Source organism: Monodelphis domestica, chromosome 4, assembly GCF_027887165.1.
Source record: "Monodelphis domestica isolate mMonDom1 chromosome 4, mMonDom1.pri, whole genome shotgun sequence".
In the NCBI taxonomy this organism is placed as follows: domain Eukaryota; kingdom Metazoa; phylum Chordata; class Mammalia; order Didelphimorphia; family Didelphidae; genus Monodelphis; species Monodelphis domestica.
The window spans coordinates 81177698-81200884 of NC_077230.1; positions in this window are offsets into that span (position 1 = coordinate 81177698).

The window sequence follows — 23187 nt, forward strand, 5'->3', positions numbered from 1 at the left end:
AACATTTTCATATGTGCCTGGGATTTCTATTTATTTTAGTGACCACTAGATCTTTTAGAAACGATGCCTCTAAATAACAGCCAGAAGGAAATATGAAAAAAGGATGACAGCATGGAATGCCTCCGCATTTCTGTAAAGAGAACTGACATTTAGGAAGTACTGTAGGTTTTCTTTCACCAAGGATCCCAGAAGAATTCACAAAATAGATTTAGTAATTTTCTTCTTTTCCAGGCATGTAAAGGCCTAAGACAAATGTTTATTGTTGAAACTTTTTTGGACAATAGGGGGGAAGTCCTATTATAGCTAATCTTACATAGTAAAATTGTTAATGAGAAGATTTGGGTTTAAACTCCTAAATGGGGCAATGTTGGAGAGAGTTAAAAGTTAAATACATACCTCTCAAGAACATCCCCCAAAGACACTAATGCATTGCTGGTGGAGTTCTGAATTGTTCCAACCATTCTGGAAATATGCCCAAAAGGTGCTGAAAGACTGTCTGCCCTTTGATCCAGTCATAGCACTGCTGGGCTTGTACCCCAAAGAGATAATAAGGAAAAGACTTGTACAAAAATATTCATAGCTGCACTCTTTGTGGTGGCCAATAATTGGAAAATGAGGGGATGCCCTTCAATTGGGGAATGGCTGAACAAATTGTGGTATATGTTGGTGATGGAATACTATTGTGCTAAAAGGAATAATAAAGTGGAGGAATTCCATGGAGACTGGAACAACCTCCAGGAAGTGATGTAGAGTGAAAGGAGCAGAACCAGGAGAACATTGTACACAGAGACTGATACACTGTGGCACAATCAAATGTAATGGACTTCTCTACTAGTAACAATGCAATGAGCCAGGACAATTCTGAGGGACTTATGAGAAAGAACAGTATCCACATCCAGAGAAAGAACTGTGGGAGCAGAAACCTAGAAGAAAAACACCTGCTTGATCACATAGGTCGATGGGGATAGGATTGGGGATGTAGACTCTAACAATTATCCTAGTACAAATATCAATAATGTGGAAGTAGATGTTGATCAATGACACATGTAAAACCCAGTGGAATTGCATGTTGGCTGCAGGAGGGGATTGAGTGAGTGAAGGGAAGGAGCATGAATCTTGTAACCATGGAAAAATATTCTAAATTAATTAAATAAATAAACATAATTTTAAAAAATATCTATTGCATAGGGTTAACATAGGAGAAATGTTGCTTTGTAAAAAGATGTTTTTTTAATATTAAATGGCTATATGATCATGAATTATTGTTTTTATTTTAGTCCCTTAAAGACTTGCTTCATTTCCTTGTAAAAAAAAAACAAAAAACAACCCCAAGGTAGGCTGTAACTATGGTGACACAAAACCTGAATTTCCTACATAGTAACTTCCTTTCCCTGGGGCTATGGCTATACCTAGAGAACCAAAGACCTCTCTATCTTAATTTTCCAACCATGGTTTTCCACTTCTCTTTCTGAAACATACCCCAGGTTTGTCTGAATTCATTTTTTCCCACTGGGGTGAATAGAATTCCATTGTAAGGACTTGCCAAGATTTAAGTTTTTTGTGTGAAGACATTTTCAATTTTTTTAAATTTTTTATCTGGCTAGAATAGACAAAACTCTTTCTATTTCCCCCAAAGAGAATTGCCTGATCTGTTTTGCTCTGTTTTAGGGAACAAATATGGAACGTAGTCAAGGAATTGGGTTTGGGGTTGAGATTAAATACGTAGGAAGTAGAAGTTTGAACAAGTCAATTGACCTCCCCAATCTTGGATTTTGTCTTCTGAAAAATAAAAGGGTTAAAGAAAGTAAATTCTAAGGGTCCCTCCCAGATCTAATAATATATAAATTCATGAAAGGGAAAGGTAAGCAAAAAGTATAACAGGTGGCGGCAGCTGGGTAGCTCAGTGGATTGAGAGTCAGGCCTAGAGACTGGAAGTCCTAGGTTCAAATCTGGCCTCAGACACTTCCCAGCTGTGTGACCCTGGGAAAGTCACTTGACCCCCATTGCCTAGCCCTTACCACTCTTCTGCCTTGGAGCCAATACACAGTATTGACTCTAAGACGGAAGGTAAGGGTTTAAAAAAATTTTTTTAAAGTATAATTGGAAATAAATTGTTATTAGAGAAAAACTAGAACTAAAAAGAGAATGAGGGGAAAGAGTTTATGATAAGCAATCAAAAAACTAAGTTGCAATTCCTGGTGATGCTTTAATTGTTTTATTAATTTTGTGAGCTTTGGCAAAACATTTAAGGTCTCTTAACTTTAAATTCATCATTTGTAAAAGAAGAATGTTGAAGTAGATGATTTCTAAAGTCTCTTTCTAAACTCCTTAAAGGCAAGATTGTCTTTTGCCTCCTTTTCTATTCCCAGTATTTAGCACAAGGTTTCACAAAGCAACTTCACTCCACACTTTGAAAAGGTAGGAGGTTCATGGATGAAGAGTGTTGCAATTTTTTTTGATTATTTTTTTTGTATTCATCAATTTTACTGATTTTTTTTTCTCTTTTTCCCCCCTTATTTTCTTTTAAGTTACTATTTGTTAAATATAATGATGATTTTTTTTTTGCAAGGGAGAATGAAAGAGATACTGGGAGGATTTCTGACTATAAAAGAAAAAAATTCCAAAAAGCTATATCCTAATAATAGATATAGGAGTATTAAAAATATGTAAAATTTATATTAACTTATAAATCAATAGTATTTGAAAGAAGAGCTCATTTTCAATAAAATTTTTAAGCTTATTAAGTATTTTTCACCACAACTACCCTACGAAATAGGGAGAAAATATTTATTTTTCTAAATGCAAAAACTGAAATAAATTAAGTGATTTATTCAAGGTCACGCAGCCTGTAAGTGGTAAGTGCTGGACCAAAACCCAAGTTCCATTGCTCCAAATCTGGTGTATATCCTAAAACACCACATTGCCTCTATTCCAGCAATCTCAATTCAATCGATCCCATTTTAGGAAAAAAGTTTTAATTAGTTTCTAACCCTATCTTTGGTTCACATGCAGTGCAGAAAGAATCCGTATTAGCTCATGCTGTGATGAGTAGAGCTGAGAAGAGCTGACTCTGTGTGTGTGTGTGCATGCTGGGAAATCATCTCTTGCTATGAAAGACTGAGCAAGAGAAGATCAGAGAAGAGTTCTTAAAAAGAAGGAAAAGAGAGTTCACATTACAATGATAAAATCTGGAAGAAGGAAGGTACTCTAAAAGTTATTCAGTCCAATGCCTACCTGAAACATAAATATTTTGTACAATTTGAGTTTTTGGTCCAGAGTAATCAAAGAATGATAGAAGATGTAGATAACTTCTCAAAAGAATCAGTTCCTGATAAGAGGGACTTTCTTAGAAAAGTGATATTTTCCCCCTAAAATAAATACTCATCTCATAGGCCAAATGTCCTAAGCTTCCTAGTATTTTTATGAAAATATCATGATATTCCAGTAATAATTTTCATACCTCTCAACATCTATTAAAAATCCAAAGTTTTCCTAAACTCATGCCCCAAATTATGGTCAGGGCTTATTCTTTCCCAATCCCCCTTGGCTATCCCACCACTTCTCTCAGAACAGATGGTCTTTTCTCCTCCTTTACTGAGAAATATGAAGCTGCCATCTGCATTAATTAAAACCCTTCTATATCTATTCCTGCCCCCCAGTTCCTTATTCCAATAGTCCCTATGAAAGAGTGGCCTTTCCCCCTTCCAGGGCTAATATCTCTATTAGTACCTTAGGTCCAAAACTGGAGCTTAACCCTTAGACAGTTCCCACTCTGATAATTTCTCCCTATCTACGGCCTCTTTCCTCTCTGAATAAAACAATACTCTCATCTCAACAATCCATAAAAACATTCTTGTTTTGACATCCCCTCGAGCTATCATTCTGTAAATCTTCTCCCTTTCACTGTCAAACTCTTAGAATTATTATACTCACTAACTCGATTTTCTTGCCACTTAACATTATCAGCCTCCTTTATTATAGCTACCACATTTCGTTGAAAACTCCTTCATCCATTGTCTTCCATGACACTGCACTTTCCAGTTCTCTTCTATATGGAACAACTCCTTCTTATTCTCCTTTGCTGGATCAACAACCATTATCTACCCCAAAGCACAGATGCTTTCCAAGGCTCAGTCCTCAGATCTCTTCCTGTATTCTTTCCATTTCTAAGGCTAATTTGTCAACTCTAAGCTGAATTCTTTTTCTTCAACTTCAGCCTGCATAGTTCATAACCAAGCAATACAGGGCAGTCTAGTGTAGGTCTAAGAGCACTGAGATTTACAAGTCAGTCAACAAACACTTATTACAAGCGTACTATGCTAACTTCTGAGGATACAAAAAGAAGCAAAACACAATCCCAGCATTTTGGTAGCTCATGAACTTATGAGGGAGACAATAATCAAATATTTACAGACAAATAACATCTAAGATGAGTAGGAAGTAATTTAGAGATGGAAGGATTAAAAGTAAAGGAATTAAGAATGACTTCCTGTAGAAGGTGGGATTTTAGTTGGGGCTTAAAGGAAGCCTAGGAAGTCAGGAGATAGAGTATAGTAGGAAACATGGTCAGCTCAGTAACAGGGCACACCTGATAGACTTTGCAAGCAATCCAAAACATGTATGATTACATTTATGGTTTATGATTAAGAAAGATAAAGATCACATATTCTTTATTTTTCTTTGTTTTATTTCTTTCTTCTCTTTTTCTTGCTTTCAATATCTTGAGAAGACAATTGGGATAAACACAGTATCTGTGGATGAGGCTAGAATTCAGTAGCAAAGGCAAACCACTTCAGTTCACATCTCCCTTCCCTCCAGTAATAAGTTTGGTCTTAAGTGTTCTTTGGTTCCTCTTTTCCACTGGTGATTGTCCAAAAGATCCTACGGAGATCAAGTTTGTTGTTAAACTCCATTTTATTCCAAAGTATTTTGCCTTAATATTCTTTCCATCTTCTAGTACTCAGTGACACCTAACCTTTTCTTGAAGACACTAATCCTCTCCAAGGTACTCCTCCTCTCATGGTCCTTGCTATTTAGCATCAAGAAGAGAAAACGATGTGTCACTTTTTCCCCAGTGATATATCAGATCTCCCCACGTCATATTTCAGCCACCATTTCACCTCCTTTAAAGTGTTCTCCCTCCTTTTCCATATCCCTGTTGCTGTCATCTATAGATATACAGGTAACTCTTTCCTCCAGAACAAGTGACGCATCTAGCTCACAGTCTTTGGCACAACAACACGTGTGCTTCGAAATTCACAGCTCTTCCAGTCCCTCAACCACTCCCAAAATCCATTTCTTTTGTGACTACTTCATAGACAAGAGTGGTCATACCTTAAAACCTTCCCCGCTGAATTTGTGGTGAGTGAAAGAATTACTTTTTGTGACTCGGAGCCAATCCCTTGGATAACAAGTTAACTAAAATTTCATGACTGGGGAGAGGTTTCAGTCTCTCTCCATGTAAATAGGGTCAGTGATTCTAGGGTTTATATAACTTCCAAGAGATCATCATAGGTTGAGCCCCAAAGGAGAGAGGATATATAATTCTAAAAAAGAAACAAAGGCTCTCCTTTTGTATAATTCCTCACAGGAGGGTTAGTTTATCATCAAAAAAGGTAAGAATTAACAGAAGGGAATTTCTGGTGAAACAGCTAGGTTGTACAGTGGTTAGAGCACTAGCCCTTAAGTCAGGATAGACCTGAGTGAAAATCTAATCTCAGATATTTTTACTAACTTTGTGAACCTGGACAAGTCACTTAATTTGTTTGCTTCAATTTCCTCATCTATAAAACGGATGAGGTTATGCTACACCTTCTTGGAGCAACAGGTGAGAATTGGGTGATAAGTGGGCACCAAAGGTGGATGAGTAGTCCTAAAAAAGTTTAGCAATCCCTGATACCAGAGGTGCTAGGCCTTCCTGAACATACCATATGCCCTAATTCCTAGCAGAATGGGCAACTGGGAACAATTTATTCCAGTGGCCATGAAGGTGGCGGAATTAGGTGCTATGAATTGCTTAGAGCTTGATCACATATCAAAGAAGCCAAAATCATACACTGCATTTCAGGCCATCACTGGTCATCTTAATTATTGTCTTGCCACTAGACTTTGATGACTGGAAGAGTGAGAGGGATGACTCTCTTTCACTCTGCTTCACTTAAATCCAAGTCAGAAAGGAGTAAAGACATCACGCTCTGATGTCATCGGTCTTCTTTGAAAATTAAGGACAAGCAACAACATGAATTCCCAGAGCTTAGAATAGTATCTGCTGCATAGAAAACATTTAATAAATTATTGTTGGCAGATTATTATCTATAACTTGTTCAAGTTCTACTCAATTTTTTTCTGAATCAGTTTATAAAAACCTTCCTAGTTTCTCCTGAATTATACATTTCATTTCTTATGATGCAATAATAGTTCAAGACATTCATATCAATGGTAAAGCTAGTAGACCAATGTAGCCACTTTTTTTAACATAAAATGAACCAATGAGAAGAAAGATTTTTTATTTGAATGAGGGATTATGAACATAGACAAAGTTGAAAATCCTAATGATTGAGTTTCTTTTTTTTTTTTAAGAGTTTTAAATATATTTTATTTGATCATTTCCAAGCATTATTCGTTAAAGACATAGATCATTTTCTTTTCCTCCCCCCCACCCCCCATAGCCGACGCGTAAGTCCACTGGGCATTAGATGTTTTCTTGATTTGAACCCATTGCTTTGTTGATAGTATTTGCATTAGAGTGTTCATTTAGAGTCTATCCTCTGTCATGTCCCCTAAACCTCTGTATTCAGGCAGTTGCTTTTTCTCGGTGTTTCCACTCCCATAGTTTATCCTTTGCTTATGAATGGTGTTTTTTTTCTCCTGGATCCCTGAAAGTTGTTCAGGGACATTACACCGCCACTAATGGAGAAGTCCATTACGTTCGATTATACCACAGTGTATTAGTCTCTGTGTACAATGTTCTCCTGGTTCTGCTCCTCTCGCTCTGCATCACTTCCTGGAGGTTGTTCCAGTCTCCATGGAACTTCTCCACTTTATTATTCCTTTGAGCACAATAGTATTCCATCACCAACATATACCACAGTTTGTTCAGCCATTCCCCAATTGATGGGCATCCCCTCGTTTTCCAGTTTTGGGCCACCACAAAGAGCGCAGCTATGAATATTTTTGTACAAGTCTTTGTGTCCATTATCTCTTTGGGGTACAGACCCAGCAGTGCTATGGCTGGGTCAAAGGGTAGATATTCTTTTGTCGCCCTTTGGGCATAGTTCCAAATTGCCCTCCAGAATGGTTGGATCAGTTCACAACTCCACCAGCAATGAATTAGTGTCCCTACTTTGCCACATCCCCTCCAGCATTCATTACTTTCCTTTGCTGTTATGTTAGCCAATCTGCTAGGTGTGAGGTGATACCTCAGAGTTGTTTTGATTTGCATCTCTCTGATTATAAGAGATGTAGAACACTTCTTCATGTGCTTGTTAATAGTTTTGATTTCTTTATCTGAGAACTGCCTATCCATTTCCCTTGCCCATTTATCAATTGGAGAATGGCTTGATTTTTTGTACAATTGATTTAGCTCATTATAAATATGAGTAATTAAACCTTTGTCAGAGGTTTCTATGAAGATTTTTTCCCAATTTGTTGTTTCCCTTCTGATTTTAGTTATATTGGTTTTGTTTGTACAAAAGCTTTTTAGTTTGATGTAGTCAAAATTATTTATTTTACATTTTGTGATTCTTTCTATATCTTGCTTGGTTTTAAAGCCTTTCCCCTCCCAAAGGTCTGACATGTATACTATTCTGTGTTTACCCAATTTACTTATGGTTTCCTTCTTTATGTTTAAGTCACTCACCCATTTTGAATTTATCTTGGTGTAGGGTGTGAGGTGTTGATCTATTCCTAGTGATTGAGTTTCTTTTAACCACTACTATTTTTTTTCCTTTTTTTTAAACCCTTACCTTCTGTCTTAGAGCCAATACTGTGTATTGGCTCCAAGGCAGAAGAGTGGTAAGGGCTAGGCAATGGGGGTCAAGTGACTTGCCCAGGGTCACACAGCTGGGAAGTGTCTGAGACCAGATTTGAACCCAGGACCTCCTGTCTCTAGGCCTAGCTCTCAATCCACTGAGCTACCCAGCTGCCCCCCACCACTACTATTTTCAAGGAGTCCTGGACAAGCAACAGTAGATATCTCATAACAAATTTGTGCTTAATTTTAAATCTATATCATTTCCCCTCAGAGGCTCTATGATCCAATCAGAACTAAGTACTGAAATACAACTCTAACAATTTCAACAATGTGATTCTTAAAGGAACAATATTCAAGAATCCAAAAGAAGCAATTTTCTGTTAAGATCTAATTAACCCAGGCTTTGTATGCAACTCACAGTCAGATATCTCCACTGACCTGATGAACAGGCCAGAAATGCCTCAATAAAAACAGAATAGAGCATATATTAATCATTAGAATTCACCCTTGTATTTATCATTATCCCTATCTTTGCTGTGAGATTGCTGACTGGCTCCAGTCATGTGCTGGGGTTCTCTCTCAACCTTACACGCTGATGGACCCTCAATTACAGAAATGTCACCCACCTTTTGCCCAATAAATAGTAGTATCTTTCTTTGGCTAGTGCAACATCACAGGCCTACAAAGAGACATATATAGAACTCACATGAAAGGGTCAGAATTAAAAAACAAGTCTTTCTAGTTTAGAAGAATCGATCAGGACTTGTGTTTTGCTTCAGTTGCCTTCTAGAACCCAGGAAAACAAAATAAAAGTTATGGGGAGGTGAAATCCTATAGCTACAGATACATTTAGAGAAGACAAAGGTTTGTGGGTTAGTGGGGGGTGGTCCCTTTGAGTTTTTAACCTTCTTCATTAGCAAAATAAATTTTGTTTTTCTGTTATTTTTTCTAATTTTCTAAATTAGAAATTGCCTAGCCCTTCCTGTTTTACTCCATTGGAGCCAATAGTAAGTATCGATTCTAAGAAGAAAGGCAAGGGCTTAAAAAAAGAAGAGATGAGGGGAGAGGAAGAAGAGCAGGTCCCAGATCCTGTACCTGAGAGATGGGAACGAGGACATGAAAGCACATTTGGTATGGGAGGAGGATTTCACACCAAGGTGAACAGCAAGAGCCAAAGACACATTTTACTATTTACCGAGGGCAGGTAGGAATTCCTGTGGTCTTCACAAGCACAAGAACTGTATCTCTTGAGAAGCAGAAGTGGAGATGAAATCCTGTTTCTTTCTTTTTTTTTTGTAATCTCCCACACAGAATATGTAGTTGTTTTCAAAGAACATAAAGCAAGTCAGCTGATAAATGTGTTACAGTATATGCATTACTAGAAATCAGATCAATAAAAGAATGCCAGGCAGTTAGTTCAACTCTGCCTGCTGGGAATCGGAAGAATATGCATTCTGTAGTGAGAAGCTCTGTGCAGGGTTTCTTCAGGAATCCCCCATTGTGTAGAAGATCTAAATCTAAACCTGACCACATCAACCCAAGTGGGGACTTGAGAGCGAGAGAAGCTCGAGCTTCTGCTTTCCGTGTAGATCTCTCACTGCCTCCCCTGTTAGAGCATCTTCTCAAGGTTACCTTTTGACAGGAAGAAGAAAGATCATTTCCTTAAGACTTCAGCCCTTACCATATCCAGAAGAGATTTCCAGCGGAAGAACCTTGACCAGAACTGATCATAGGATTAAAGATTTAGAGCTAGAAAAAAAATTTAAAAACAGTAAAAACCAACCTTTTTATTTTACAAATGAGGAAACTGAGGCCCAGAAAGGGCAAGTGACTTGCCTGTAAGTGTCTAAGTGACTACTCACTAAGGTGTTATTCAACAGTACCCTCCCTCCCCATTCTGGCCCATATAAACAATAAATACTTGTTGACTGAATTAATAGGTGTCATTCAGAGTTTCCTGCAATTTATTGCAGATGTGTTCCTATGGATCAAAGACAAAGAAAATAAATATTTGTTAATTAAAAATAAATGTAAAAATACCAATAGTCTCAGACTATATTAACCCATCTAGTCACCTCTTTTAGACTAATCCCTCCCAGATTAGTCCTAGCTTTAAGGCAATTATATTTCAGAGAAAGAAAAAGATAACTGTAGAGGAAAGAATATCAAACCAGTGTTCAGCAGATCAGAATTAGAGTCACGCTTCCATAATCAAGTAGCTATGTTACTGAACAATTCACTTTCTTTCTCTGACCTTCACTTTTCTCACCAGTAAAATGATAACAATAATTCCTTTTTGACCTAAGTCTCAGGATTGTGAGGCTCAAATGAAGTAAAGCATGTAGGTGATGGCGGAAGAACTTTGTAACTTTTGTGGTTCAATCATTTTTCAGTCTTTTCTTACTCTGAATGGCCCCATTTGGGGTTTTCTTGGCAATGATACTGGGGTGGTTTGTCTTTACCTTCTCCAGCTCATTTACAGACGAAAAAACTGAGACAAACAAAGGTTAAGTGACTTGCTCAGGATCCAGTAAGTAAGTGTCTGAGGCAAGATTTGAACTCATGAAGAGGAGTCTTCCTAATTCCAAGCCCAATGTTCTATCTACTGTGTCTTCTAGCTGCCCGGTATAGATATCAGCTGCTCTTCTCAAAGCATGAATGAACTGAATTATTCCTTTTGAAGAAGGTGCTGAGAGCTGGTTAGAATGGAGAGGGAGAGGGATGGTGACCATTTGGCCAGTGATGTCATACAGGAGAGAGGAATACTAAAAAAGGGAGGCTCTGTCCAAGCTCCTAGTTTTTCCATGACTGAATGGAGCTGCCTGGTTTCTGGTTTAGTGAGAACACACAGAGGATAGGGACCTAGATGTGGCAGACCTGGGTTCAAATAGAGCCTCGTGTATTTATTAGCTGTGTGATTTAGTTTCCTCATCTGTAAAATGAGTTGGCTGGAATTGATGGCCCCTTGTGGCTCACAACCCATGAACACTGATTTGGAAGTTTTAGCCTCTCCACCTTTATGCATCAAGAAATATTGTTTTCACTTTCTTGAGCTAGTCTGAGAGAGGGATGGGTGGTGGTTGCTGAGGCTCAGCATTTCTGAAATAAAACAAAACCTTGCCAAAATACTAATAGGTTTGTTTGCAGAATTGTTCGGGCTCAGAGGCCGTGCCTCACCATCTGAGAAAATGAGGTTTATAAATGAAATCTGGCTGTGAGAGGAGGGTGGTCCTTGTAAAAGTCCTAGGAATCCATTTATTTGACCTTCCCTACTTACTAATTATATGATATATTTAAAGTTAAATTAAAGTGTGGTTTTTCAACTTCTTTGGCCATTGGGGGAATACACAAGAGCTTCCAGAAGGGTTCTTGGAAAAAATCCTGGATTTCTGTATTCTAAATCTGGCTACTTCTTTCTCTGTCATATTTGTCTCGTTTCATGGGATGTAGAGTTGAAAGTCTTTGGAGACTGACATCTAACTGCTTCCTTTAACAATAAGGAGACTAGAAAAGGTAGGTAATACAGTGGATAGAATTTGAACCTGGAGTCAAAGAAGACCTGAGTTCAAATTCAGCTTCAGATACTTGTTAGCTGTGTGACTCTGAGCAAGTCATTTAACCTTGTTAGCCCCAGTTTCCTTATCTGTAGAGTGAACTGGAGGAAGAAATGCAAACCACTCTAGTAACTTTCCCAAAAAAACTACAAATGGGGGTCATTAAGAGTTGGAAATGACTGAAATAACTCAACAATAATACTCTAAATGAAGATGAGGAAACTGAGGACCAGAGAAGTTGAGGCGTTACCTGGGTATTCTTGGTTAAATAGCTAAGGCTCTGAATGCAGGTCCTCTGATACCAAATTGAATGAAGGGATAAATATTATGACTCCTCACAAGTAAAGCTTAAGGATGATTTTTAGGGAAGGACACAATCTCTTGAAAATGTAGAGCTTCTCTTTATGACATTAATAACAACAAAAATATAATGAAGACATTGTGGGAAAGAGTATAAGAACTGGAAAAGGAACTTTATCCTACAAGAAGATTTAAAAAAATATATTGTTTTTATATTTTAAAAACAAGAATTTAGGAAGAGATAAATTCCTTTAAAGGCAATGATCTGCATGGACCAGAATTTAAGAGATCCTCATGATTCTGGGAATGCCATGAAACTTCTATTAAGCAAGCCAGACAAAAGAAGTAATCTCTGTAGGACTCAGTCTCTGTCTCTTTCTGTGTTACTTTTCCTTTTATCAGCTCTGTCTCTCTGTCTCCATCTTAATCTGTCTCTGTGTCTCTGTCATTTTCTGCCATGGTGTTTGTCTGTCTTTGTGTGTCTCTCTGTCTCTCTGTATCTCTGTTACTGTTTCTGCCCATGTCTGTCCATCTCTGTCTCTATTTCTCTGTGTCTCTAACTCTTCCTCCTTCTCTTGCCTCTCTCATTGTCTCTCTGTTTCTCCACATACACAAAAGCACACAGTTTATTGTTTTACGTATTCAATATCACATTTGAGCAGAAAGTTCACTTTTCAGTAAATTAAAATTTGAAACTGTCCTATCTCTCACTTTGAGCATTTGGACAAATCTATAGCTCACTTGCTCACATGGATCTGTGATTTCATTGATTTGAATGTTCCCTCCAAGGATGTAGCTCACAACTCATTCTTGCCTGCCCATTCTGGGGGACTTTTGACAAGTATCACACAGAGAATCTATAGCATTAAACTACAGATAATTATACTTCAGCCCTTATTGGCCTTAGCTTTCATACACTTGGTGGTTTGACCTATGGTTACACACCTATTGGGTATAAACTGGGAGAAAAGCTTCCCACAGTTCTTTGCCCAGACTCTCCAGTGAATTTGAGGTCATGACAGAATGTACCAGATAAAGTATTGGCTGCCACATTCAGCCACGTGAAATACCTGATGTTCTTCCCAGTAGCCAATCAGCCAGATATTTAATATACATGGAAATGAATTCCATTATGCTTGGCCCTTGGGTCATTCTTGGAAGCAGAAATTAGCTTGGGACATTGCGTACATTGTCCCTGAGTGCTAAAATCAAGAGGACACTGATAGCATCCCCTTGGGACACACTTTTTCTCCTAGCAGAAATCCCTTTCTATCCTAATCTGTTCCTTGCCCATTTTTTGAAACAGTCAATCCATCAATTTAGAAATTTCTCAATATTCTGGGGGATTATATTTTTCCTCCACTCACCCCCAGAATCCATACCTAAGGGGAGCTTGTCCTATGTCCATCTTCTAGCATTTTGCCTTTAATAAAAAAAAAAATCCATCATTGTGAATGAACTGAATCCAGTTCTCAAATGGGCCAATATTCTCAAACAAACTTATTTCTTCTCTGACAAATCTTGAGACACAGTCCCTATTTCAGAAGCATTTAATGGTCCAAAGTGGAGTCGTTTTATGTATAGATTTGTATTATATAGGCATATCTAATTAATTATAGTGATAAAGCCTTTCCTAATACATTGTTATTTTGAAATTAGAATTCCATAAAGTCTTAAATCATCATAGCAAAGAAGAGAGGGCACTAGACTTTGATTAAAGCAAGAGGAAATATAACTTACAGGCAGCTGGATGGCAGCTGATATAAAGCTAGACCAGGAGTCCAAAAGACCTAGCTTCAAATCCTGACTCATATACTTAATTATTTTTGTGATCATGGGCAATAAAGTCTTTTAACTTTGTTCAATCCCAGTTTCCTTATCTGTAAAGCAGGGTTAATATTAACACCTATCTTCCAAGTTTGTTATGAGGATTAAATAAAATAACACAGGTAAAGAGTCTCATGAATCTTAAAGATCTATAAAATGGCAAGCATCATCATCATCATTATCATTATTATTATTATTATTATTATTATTATTAATGTTAGGAGTCAGAGCATTGAGTTTCAGGTTTTAACCCTGATGCTGCTATGTGACCTTGGGTAAGTAATTGCATTTCCCATGCCCCAACTTTATCTCCTCCATTGGATTGTTTGAGAAAAAGGCACTTTATAAACCATGGATGCCTCTACAAATGTGAGCTATTTTTATCATCCTTACCTTTAAACATGAATTTTCTGCATGTGAGTTCTAAACAGACAGTAAATATACCATTGGTCCTCAACCCACTTAGGGCAGATTTTCAGAGCCAAAAACTGACTACTGCTTACACTGATGTCTAGGGCAATGACAAAAGAAAAGAGTGTTTAACCTCCACTTAATGGGGTTCCGGCATATTCCCCAAAGAGCAGGCCTAGATGACTTTCGGGAATTCAGTTCTAAGAATGCCCCTCCTGCTGGGGGAATTAATTGGTATTTTCTCTTGACTAAATGCAAAATACACGTCATACAGGAAAGGAGAGCGTGATAGAGGCTTGGGGAGGCTGCCCTGCAAGGGATGTTGGGAAGGGCCGTGGCTTTTGCCAAATGTCCTTTCCAGACTCTTACCACAAATGCTAAAATGCAGCACAGCTAGGGGGTAGAACACTAATGCTATGTGACATGCAGAGACTACATTTGCATCCCTGCTGACTGACCCATCAACTCCTTAAAGGCCAGGAACAATGGAATGCCAGAAGTAGGCTGAGTGCAAGGACTCCACTCTCCCTTCACCCCCATTCATCTTTTCCTAGTCCAGCTGTGATGATGAAGCAGGATGAGAGCTATACAGACTCCTGGCAATAATTCCTCTTCATGGTAAAAGTCTGCAATCCTAGCAATGTTTAAGGGAGAAAAAGGTTATGCTTGCCTGGGGTTTGTGACTCTTGGAGGATGCATTGCTTGGCCAGGTAAGAGGCAGAGCAGTAGCGACAGACTCCATCCTTAGTGCAGTCCTCAAGCAGTTTCCCAGATCCCTTTTGGCAGAGGTGTGCACACTCCCTCCTTTGCATACTATGCAGTTAGATGCTAAACTCACAGAGCCCAATACTAGCCTTCTTCCAGGTAAGAATAAGAGATTCTGGCTGATATATTAATTAATTCCTTGAGGAATCTCTAATGTTTGGATTGGATGATATTCTTAGCACTCAATGTGAGTGAGGGAAAGATGTCTGGTACATTGATTTTTCCGGGAAAATCTTAATTCAGATCACAGCCTGTGGTATATAATAAGCACTTAATAATTGTATGGGGATTGATGGGTGAATACCTTTGCAATCACTTGTCTCAAAATTTCAAACTTTTTTGTAATAACATCTCAAACTTAACAGTAATGCACTTAAAGAATTGCATACTGAAGGGATTAATGAATTTAGTTCTAAATTTAGTCTTTGAAACAGTACTCACACAAATTCTAAAACTTTGCTTGGCAATAATCATTCCTTAATCTTCCTTTCAAGATGGATACTTTGGGTTGAGAGTGGGCAAACCTGCCTTTGGGAAATTGCTCAGTGCTTTTAATAATTGCAAATTTCTCCTTATAACCAAGGTTCACCATTTCTAATATCAATTTTCTTCTGATATTATTATATGGCTACTAGTTGTTGAATAGTACAGTCTCTGAAAAATTACACGTATTTCTCCCAACTGGGAAAGGAAAGGTTCATGGTGGGTATGAGTATTGTGCGGCCATTTCACCTGCCTACTCCATAAAATTAAGTTGCTCCTAATCCCCCTGAGGATCAAACAGAAAATCTTCAATTGTCAATGCCCACATAAGCTGCCAAGAAGAAGTCATTCAGATACCACGGAACCACAGTGAGGATAACGCAGGATCTGGCTTCATCCGCACTGAAGGACTGAAAGGCATGGACTATGATATTCTGGAAAGCAAGGGAACTAGGTCTACAAGCAAGAATCAACTATCCAGCAAAACTGACTATATTCTTGTAGGGGAAAGTATGGTCATTCAACAAAATAGAAGAACTCCAAGAATTTGTAAAGAAAAGACCAAAATTGAGAAAATTTGATGTCCAAGCACAGAATTCAAGAAAATCATCGAAAGGTAATTTAAAAAGAGGGAAAAAAGAAAAACAAAACAAAACAACTCAAAAAAATTTTTTAAGAGATTCAATAAGTTAAAATGATATGTATCACTATAAGAAAAGTCATTGGCAACTCTAAAAAACTGTTGTTATCACCTGGGTAGCTAGAAGAATTACACTTAGAGGGCACAGTGACAAATTGTATAGGATGAAAGGACAAGACATAAATAGATATATAGATATATGCATACATAAATACATATACGTGTGTGTATATATATATATATATATATATATATATATACAACTAGAGCTAAAAAAGAGGTTAATACTAAAAGAAATGGGAAAAGAAACAAATGGGGGTAAATTTATATGTCAGAAAGAAGCTCATGGTGGGAGGGGAGACAACATGAATACACTGGAAGGGTAAAGAGGTCAGAGATAGGAAATATTCAACTCTTACATGCTTTGAAACTTACCCAAAGAGGGAAGAACAATCCAATCCATTGGGGCAGTTCCAATGAATAATGTTTGAAAATGACCAAATAAAATAATGTTTAAAAGGAAAAAATATTCTAATAACTTCCCTCTGTTGATTCTTTTCAAATTTATCCTGAATGGAATTTCTTGATATAGTTATTTTCCTGTCCCCCATTAAATTGCAAACTGCTTGATAACAGAGAGTATCTTTGACCTTTTTTTGGATCTCTACCAGTTAGCACAGTGTCTTATACAGAGTAGATAACTAGTATTTATTGAATGACTGACATTTGATCATTGAAAAATTGCCCAGAAGAAACGGCATAAAATATAGCATTAAAATTGTATAATTGGGATGCAGCTAGGCTACTCACTGAATAGAGTGTCAGGCTTTAAGTTGAGAGGATCTGGGTTCAACCTTGGCCTTAGACACATCTTACCTGTCAGGCCCTAGGAAAATCACTTAACCCCATTTGCCAAATTCTAAAATAGAAGATAAGGGTTTAAAAAAGAAAAGATGTATGATATGAAAAGGAAGTGAGTGAACATGCTACAAAAGTGAGAGATGATGACAAGGCATCTTGTATCCTTGATTAGTGCTCATAAAGCCAAAAGATGTAGCAAAAAACCTTTAACATGTTAGATATATAAGGGAATATCTGCATAGAATTTAAGGAAGGTCATGGAAAAAAGTTATATATGATAGAAAGACAGGGATGTTTTAAAATCTGTATTTTAAGAGAGTGCAGTAATTATTCCACTAAGAAAAAAGATAGGTTCATTGAATAACTAAAATTTTCTTATCCTTTATTGGGATAGGCTGTCACCTGATCTTTGTTTGACTTCAGGGTCCAAACAACTAGGATTCCCAGTGCTACTTAAACAACTGAAAAACATTAGCATATTTTCCCACTCAATTATCTTTTAAAAATAAAATTAAAACTATTTTTAAAAGTGAAGCATAATGCAAATATTAATAAGCACTTTACTTTGTAAAGTTAATACATAATTAATATAAAATAAAAAACTAGGTGCAATTAAATACCTTTCTTACTAATCCTTAAATTAAATTAACAAATAATGAGTAGCTTAAAAACTGATGATCAGATATGTATGCAAATCAAAGATGCAAAGAAGAGTTCAAAACAGAATATTGTGAGAAATTGAAGGAAGGAGAAATCACATAACTCAGGGGAGAGTAAATAAAGGCCACATGTAGTAAGTGGGTCTTAATATTTTGGCTCTTGGAGGAATGGAAGGATTTCAGTAAATAAGGATCATGTCAAGAAGATAGAGAGAGTGAATGTGGGATAGTATATTCACGATCATGGAGAGAGAGAAAGGACAAAAATTGGTAAGGGTAAGAAGTACAGCTTGGCTTGGTTGTAAAATATGTGAAAGAAAATGAATTAGTAGAAGTTAAAGATAAAAAAGTAGGTTATAGAGGGGTTAAATAGGACTTCAATAAATGAATAAGGAAGGAGTTTATGATATAATGGAGATACAAAATGGAGAGGGAATGGCACTAAGAATTCTACAATTCCTCAAGTGTGGAAGAATAGCTTTGCCATTTTTGAAGTGTGATAATAGCCAAATTTTTTATAATGCTTTAGCAGCTTTGAAGCACTTTATATGCCCAACCCCCTGTAAACATCATAATAAATTTGCCAGATAGTATTAATACCTTTATAGAAGTAAGGAAAAGTAGCCTTAGAGATGTGGTTGTTTGTCTATGTTCCTATAACCAACAAGTGTCTATTTTGGGAATTGAATCCAGATCTTTTGGAATACAAGACCTGTTTTCTATTCACTAAGCTATACTCCATTAATACTAGTACTAAATATCTGGTACTGGCTAAGAATTAGAATGATGGGTCAGTGGAATGGATTAAGGGTAAATGAATTATCAATCTATTCTTTGATAAACCCCAAAGCTATATATTGTATAAAGTATATCCTGGTGAAGAAATATTATTGTACTTTAAGAAATTATAAACAGGATGATTTCAGAAAGAGCTGGAAAGACCTACATGATCTGATACAGAGTAAAATAAACACAACCAGGAGAACATTGTACATGGTAACAGCAATATTGTGGAATGATCAACTGTGAAAGACTTAGCTGCTCTCAGCAAATCAATGATCCAAAGCAATTCAGAAGGTCTTAGAATGACAGAGGAGGCTATCCACCTCCAAATAAAGAACTGTTGAGTTGGAATGCAGATTGAAGCTTATGGCTTTAGTGTATTTGTGTTTTGGTTGTATTCTCTTACAAAAAATGAACAATATGGAAATATGTTTTGCATGGAAATACATGTATAACACAGATCTAATTGTTTACCAGTTCTGGAAAGGTGATGGGAAGGTGGAGAGGGAGATAGTTTGGATTATATAACTTTGTAAAACTTATGTGGAAATTTGTTATTTCTTGTAATTGTTAAAATAAAATCTCTTTATAAAAAATACTACTCTTATTGCAGATAAGTCCTAGGCCTCTGATTTTTATTAATATAGGAAACAGACAAATGAAATATCCTCTACAAATGCAAGCTGACACCTTTTTATATAATTGATAGTCTTATAAAATTGTCTAGTATACTGAGAGGTTGTGACTTGTGCAGAATCACAGACTCAATATATGTAAGATATAAAATTAGAACTCAGGTCTCCTGGATCCAAGGAGAAATCTTTCTCCACTGCAACATGTTGCCCTTTAAATTACTAAATATAATTATCCTTTATTATTATCTATAATTATTTCATCTACCCCTAGTTATGCTCAGATTTGGTAGAATATTGCCTTGGATCAAGTCTGTATCTTTGTATTTAATGATGTCATGCTAAGAGAAATAACTGACTCTGGGTTTTCAGTATTGCTCCAGGGAGCAATTTTTTTTATCCTCTCTAGTTAAAATTTTAATTCTTTTCAAGCAAAAAAGCAAATATTCTTGCCAAAGGTTCTCTCTCTTTCTGTTTCTCTCTCTCTCTCTCTCTCTCTCTCTCTCTCTCTCTCTCTCTCTCTCTCTCTCTCTCTCACATTCAGTACTTTGGTTATCTAAACTTCAAATAACACCACAAAATGAAGACAAGAGTGAAAGAATTAACAAGGAGACATACAACTTTCAAGAAGGGAAAACATAAAAGGTAGGCAGAGAACATTTGGGGCACTGGGGTATGAAGGTTGCACAGATAGCAGGAAGCTACAGCAAGGACTGAGGAGCAAGCGAAGGATGAGCTCTATTCCCCCAACATGGGCTGTGCCAGATTCTGAATCTGAGTCCAAGTCAACATCCAGACCCTGGGACACTGCCTGGATGACTAGAGGTCCAAGCTAATGCACACCCCTTGGAATTACAAGAGAACCTGCAGTGAAGTCCAGAGTTGAAGCCCAGGACAGTCTGTGCTGAAGTAGCCTGATAATCTTGCTGAAAATTCAGGGAAGAGACCCAGGGCAAGGCAATCTACTGTGTGCCTATAAAAGCCTATGTATGCCTAAGCCTGAGGCTAGAATTTGACCTAGTTGCAGTCTCAAGGGTTAATTGATCCAGCAGTTGGAGGTGGCTTTCAGAGCTCCCAGCCCTCAGGTCATCATACCATCTAGGAAAAACAAAAACTGGCAGAAACCCAGAAATAAGGGTAGCATCAAGGAAGGAAATGGAAGTTTAAGAGTTAGTACCCTAACTTCCCAGAGAACAGAGCCTACACATAAAAAGGTTGGGGAAATAAGCAGACAACAAAATAAGTACCTAACTACAGAGAATTTTTATGGAGACAAAGAGCAAGGTACACACAGAGAAAGGGACAATGAAAACAAACTAAACATATGCAAAGTTAAAAAATATGAATTGGACACAGATCCTGGAAGAGCTCAGAAAGGACTTCAAAAAGAATTAAGAGAGGTAGAGTAAAAATGAGGAAGAGAAATGAGAGCAATGCAAAAAGAAATGAAAAAGGAAGTTCAAAAGCTGACAGAGGAAAATCAGGCCTTGAAAATTAGAATTGAGCAACTAGCAGCTAATGATTTCATGAAACACCAAGAAAAAAATAAAACAAAATCAAAAGAATGAAAAACAGAAGAAAACACGAAATATCTCTGAAAAAAAGCTAACATGGAAAATAGATCCAGAAGAGATAATTTAAGAATTATTGGTCTACCTGAAAGCCAGTATCAAACAAATATCTCAGATATTGTAATACAGGAAATTATAAAAAAAAAAAAACTGCCCAGATATTCTTGAACAAGAAAGTAAAAGAGAAGTTGAAGGAATCCACAGATCACCTCCCAAAATAAATCCTCAAATGGCAACTTCCAGGAATATAATAGCTAAATTCAAGGGCACTCAAGCCAAGGAGAAAATATTTCAAGAAGCCAGAAAGAAACAATTCAAATACCATGGTGCTACAATCAGGATCACACAGGACTTAATACCTTCTACATTAAAGGATCAGAAGGCCTGGAATATGATATTCAGGAAGGCAAAAGATCTAATTGTGTAACCCAGAGTCACTTCTCCAGCAAAACCAGCAAAACTGAGTGTATTCTTTCAGGGGAAAATGTGGTCATTCAAATGAGATAGAAGATTTCCAAGCATTCCTGGAAAAATAGACCTAAACTTCCTCTCTTTCTCTGTCCCTATAATAAGAAACTGTCTCCAAATGACATATGGGAAAATTCAAAGTCAATTTATCCCTTCTTCTTCAATAAATTGACCTTAGCGATTGTCTTTTTGCCAAACATAGAATAGTTTTTCTCTTTACCAAACCATCTATTTTTCTGTTTTATTTTCTTTTTTGAAGACATCTACTCCTTCCCAACAGGTATTTGCCTACAATTCTCCAATGTGTCAACAAATAAGTACATACTATTTGTTGAGAAAAATGCCTTGCATTCTTATCTGATTGTTCTCCTTATCACCAAGCACAAAGATTTTCTTACTAAACTTTTTTCTTTCAAAATGACCACAATCAATTAATTTTTTTAATTTATGCATCTTCTAGATACTGGGTATTGGGGTACTAGGAGTACTAGTAGTACTAGGAGAAAAGTACTTGGAAAAAAGTTCCTTTTCTCAGTGAGATTACATTTTTCTGTGCTTCCATTAACAAAAACAGTTACCCCAACATAAATACAAAGTGACTTGGAAAGATAAAGAATAATAATATATAAGAGGACTAATTGCTTATGAGTTAGTTCCCTCAGGTGGTTCTTCAGAGCCTTACTACTACCTCATCAGGCTTAGCTGTAAATTCTTGTAGTTGAACCTCTGATTCTCAGAAATTTTGACTCTCAAAGGGCCTTTATATCTCATTGAAGTTGGGTTTGGTATCTGATATGAGCCTTGAAAGAAGGTGATAATTCTGTCATGCATAAATAAGGAGGGAATGAATTATAGGCATGGGAGAGGTCGTGTCCTTATGCACCAAAGCTAATTGGATGGAATGTCAAGTTTAGAGATTACTTGGACTTAAAGAGAGCATGTGGATTGCCCTTTACAGAAATTATCTATAAATTCTTTTTAAATCATCAAATATTCATCAATGACTTTATATATACTAGGCATTGTGCTCAGTGCTAGGATTATAGAATAATAAAAAGTTATATATGTTACAGGAATTCAATGAGTCCTAAGAGCATGAGCAATTCATTGCACCTATTCCAAAACCATATGGGTAGGCTTGGTGAAGCTATTTCTGGTATTGCTGGTGATGACTATTTCTAAGTCTACTAATCACATAATAAAGAAAAAGAATTTTGATAGGTCCATGCTGGAACTTGAAGAGCATAAAAAACTTTCCTTATTCCTATTCCTGTGTCTAAAAATGAGGAACTGCTATGTGCTTCCAGATGGGGATAGGGCTCAAGGAAGACACTCAGGTCCTCTCACCCTACTCCTGCTGCAATCCATATCGAGTCTATAATTTTCTACTCTTAGATGAAGGTGTATTGGAGATGAAAGGGAAATATGGGAGTCAAATTTCAAAGGACCAGAAGTACATTGACAAGAATCTATAGCCAAGTCTGGTGATATGACCTGTGGGACCCAATTCATCTAGGATTGACCTGAAGCCAAGACACTGTGAGCTGTCCTGCTAAATGAAGATAATTCCTCTAGTGGTTATGTTCAATTGAGAAATGACATTGTTGGTGTAAATGCTTACTAGTAACTATGTTAACTTTGAGCCTACTCTTCCTAAGAATGAAGATAGGATACAGGAGAGTAGGCTCCACACTCTGTTTGATGAATGTTTTATAATTTATATTCTTATGATAACTTACTAGTAAATATTATTTTGCAAAAAGAGATAGTAACTATAACTGTTGGTTGATATTGGGAAGAATACACTGGAAAGAAGGCTTTAACTGATAAAATTAAAGAAAATTAATCTCACTTCATCAGGGTAAACTTTGGACCATAATGGGGAAATATAACTTTGCTTCAAACATCTGATTCAGTGCAAGGGGAGCTTGGGGAAAGGATCACCACTCTTTATATTAAAATATGCTACATATTCTGTATTTATATGAAATGTTTTGATATTACTTCTTGACTATAGAATGTAATCTCCTTAAAGAAAGAGATTTTCTTTGAGATAGAGTGATGATTAAACAGATAGATAGATAGATAGATAGATAGATAGATAGATAGATAGATAGATAGATAGGGAGTTAATACCTCATTGCTTGGTACATAGCCTGACAGTAATACATTCTTAAAATGAATGCTTTTTGGTTGATTTTTATTAATATAGTTGGGAATAGTGATATTTAGTATTGACACTAGTACCTGTTTGTCATAGT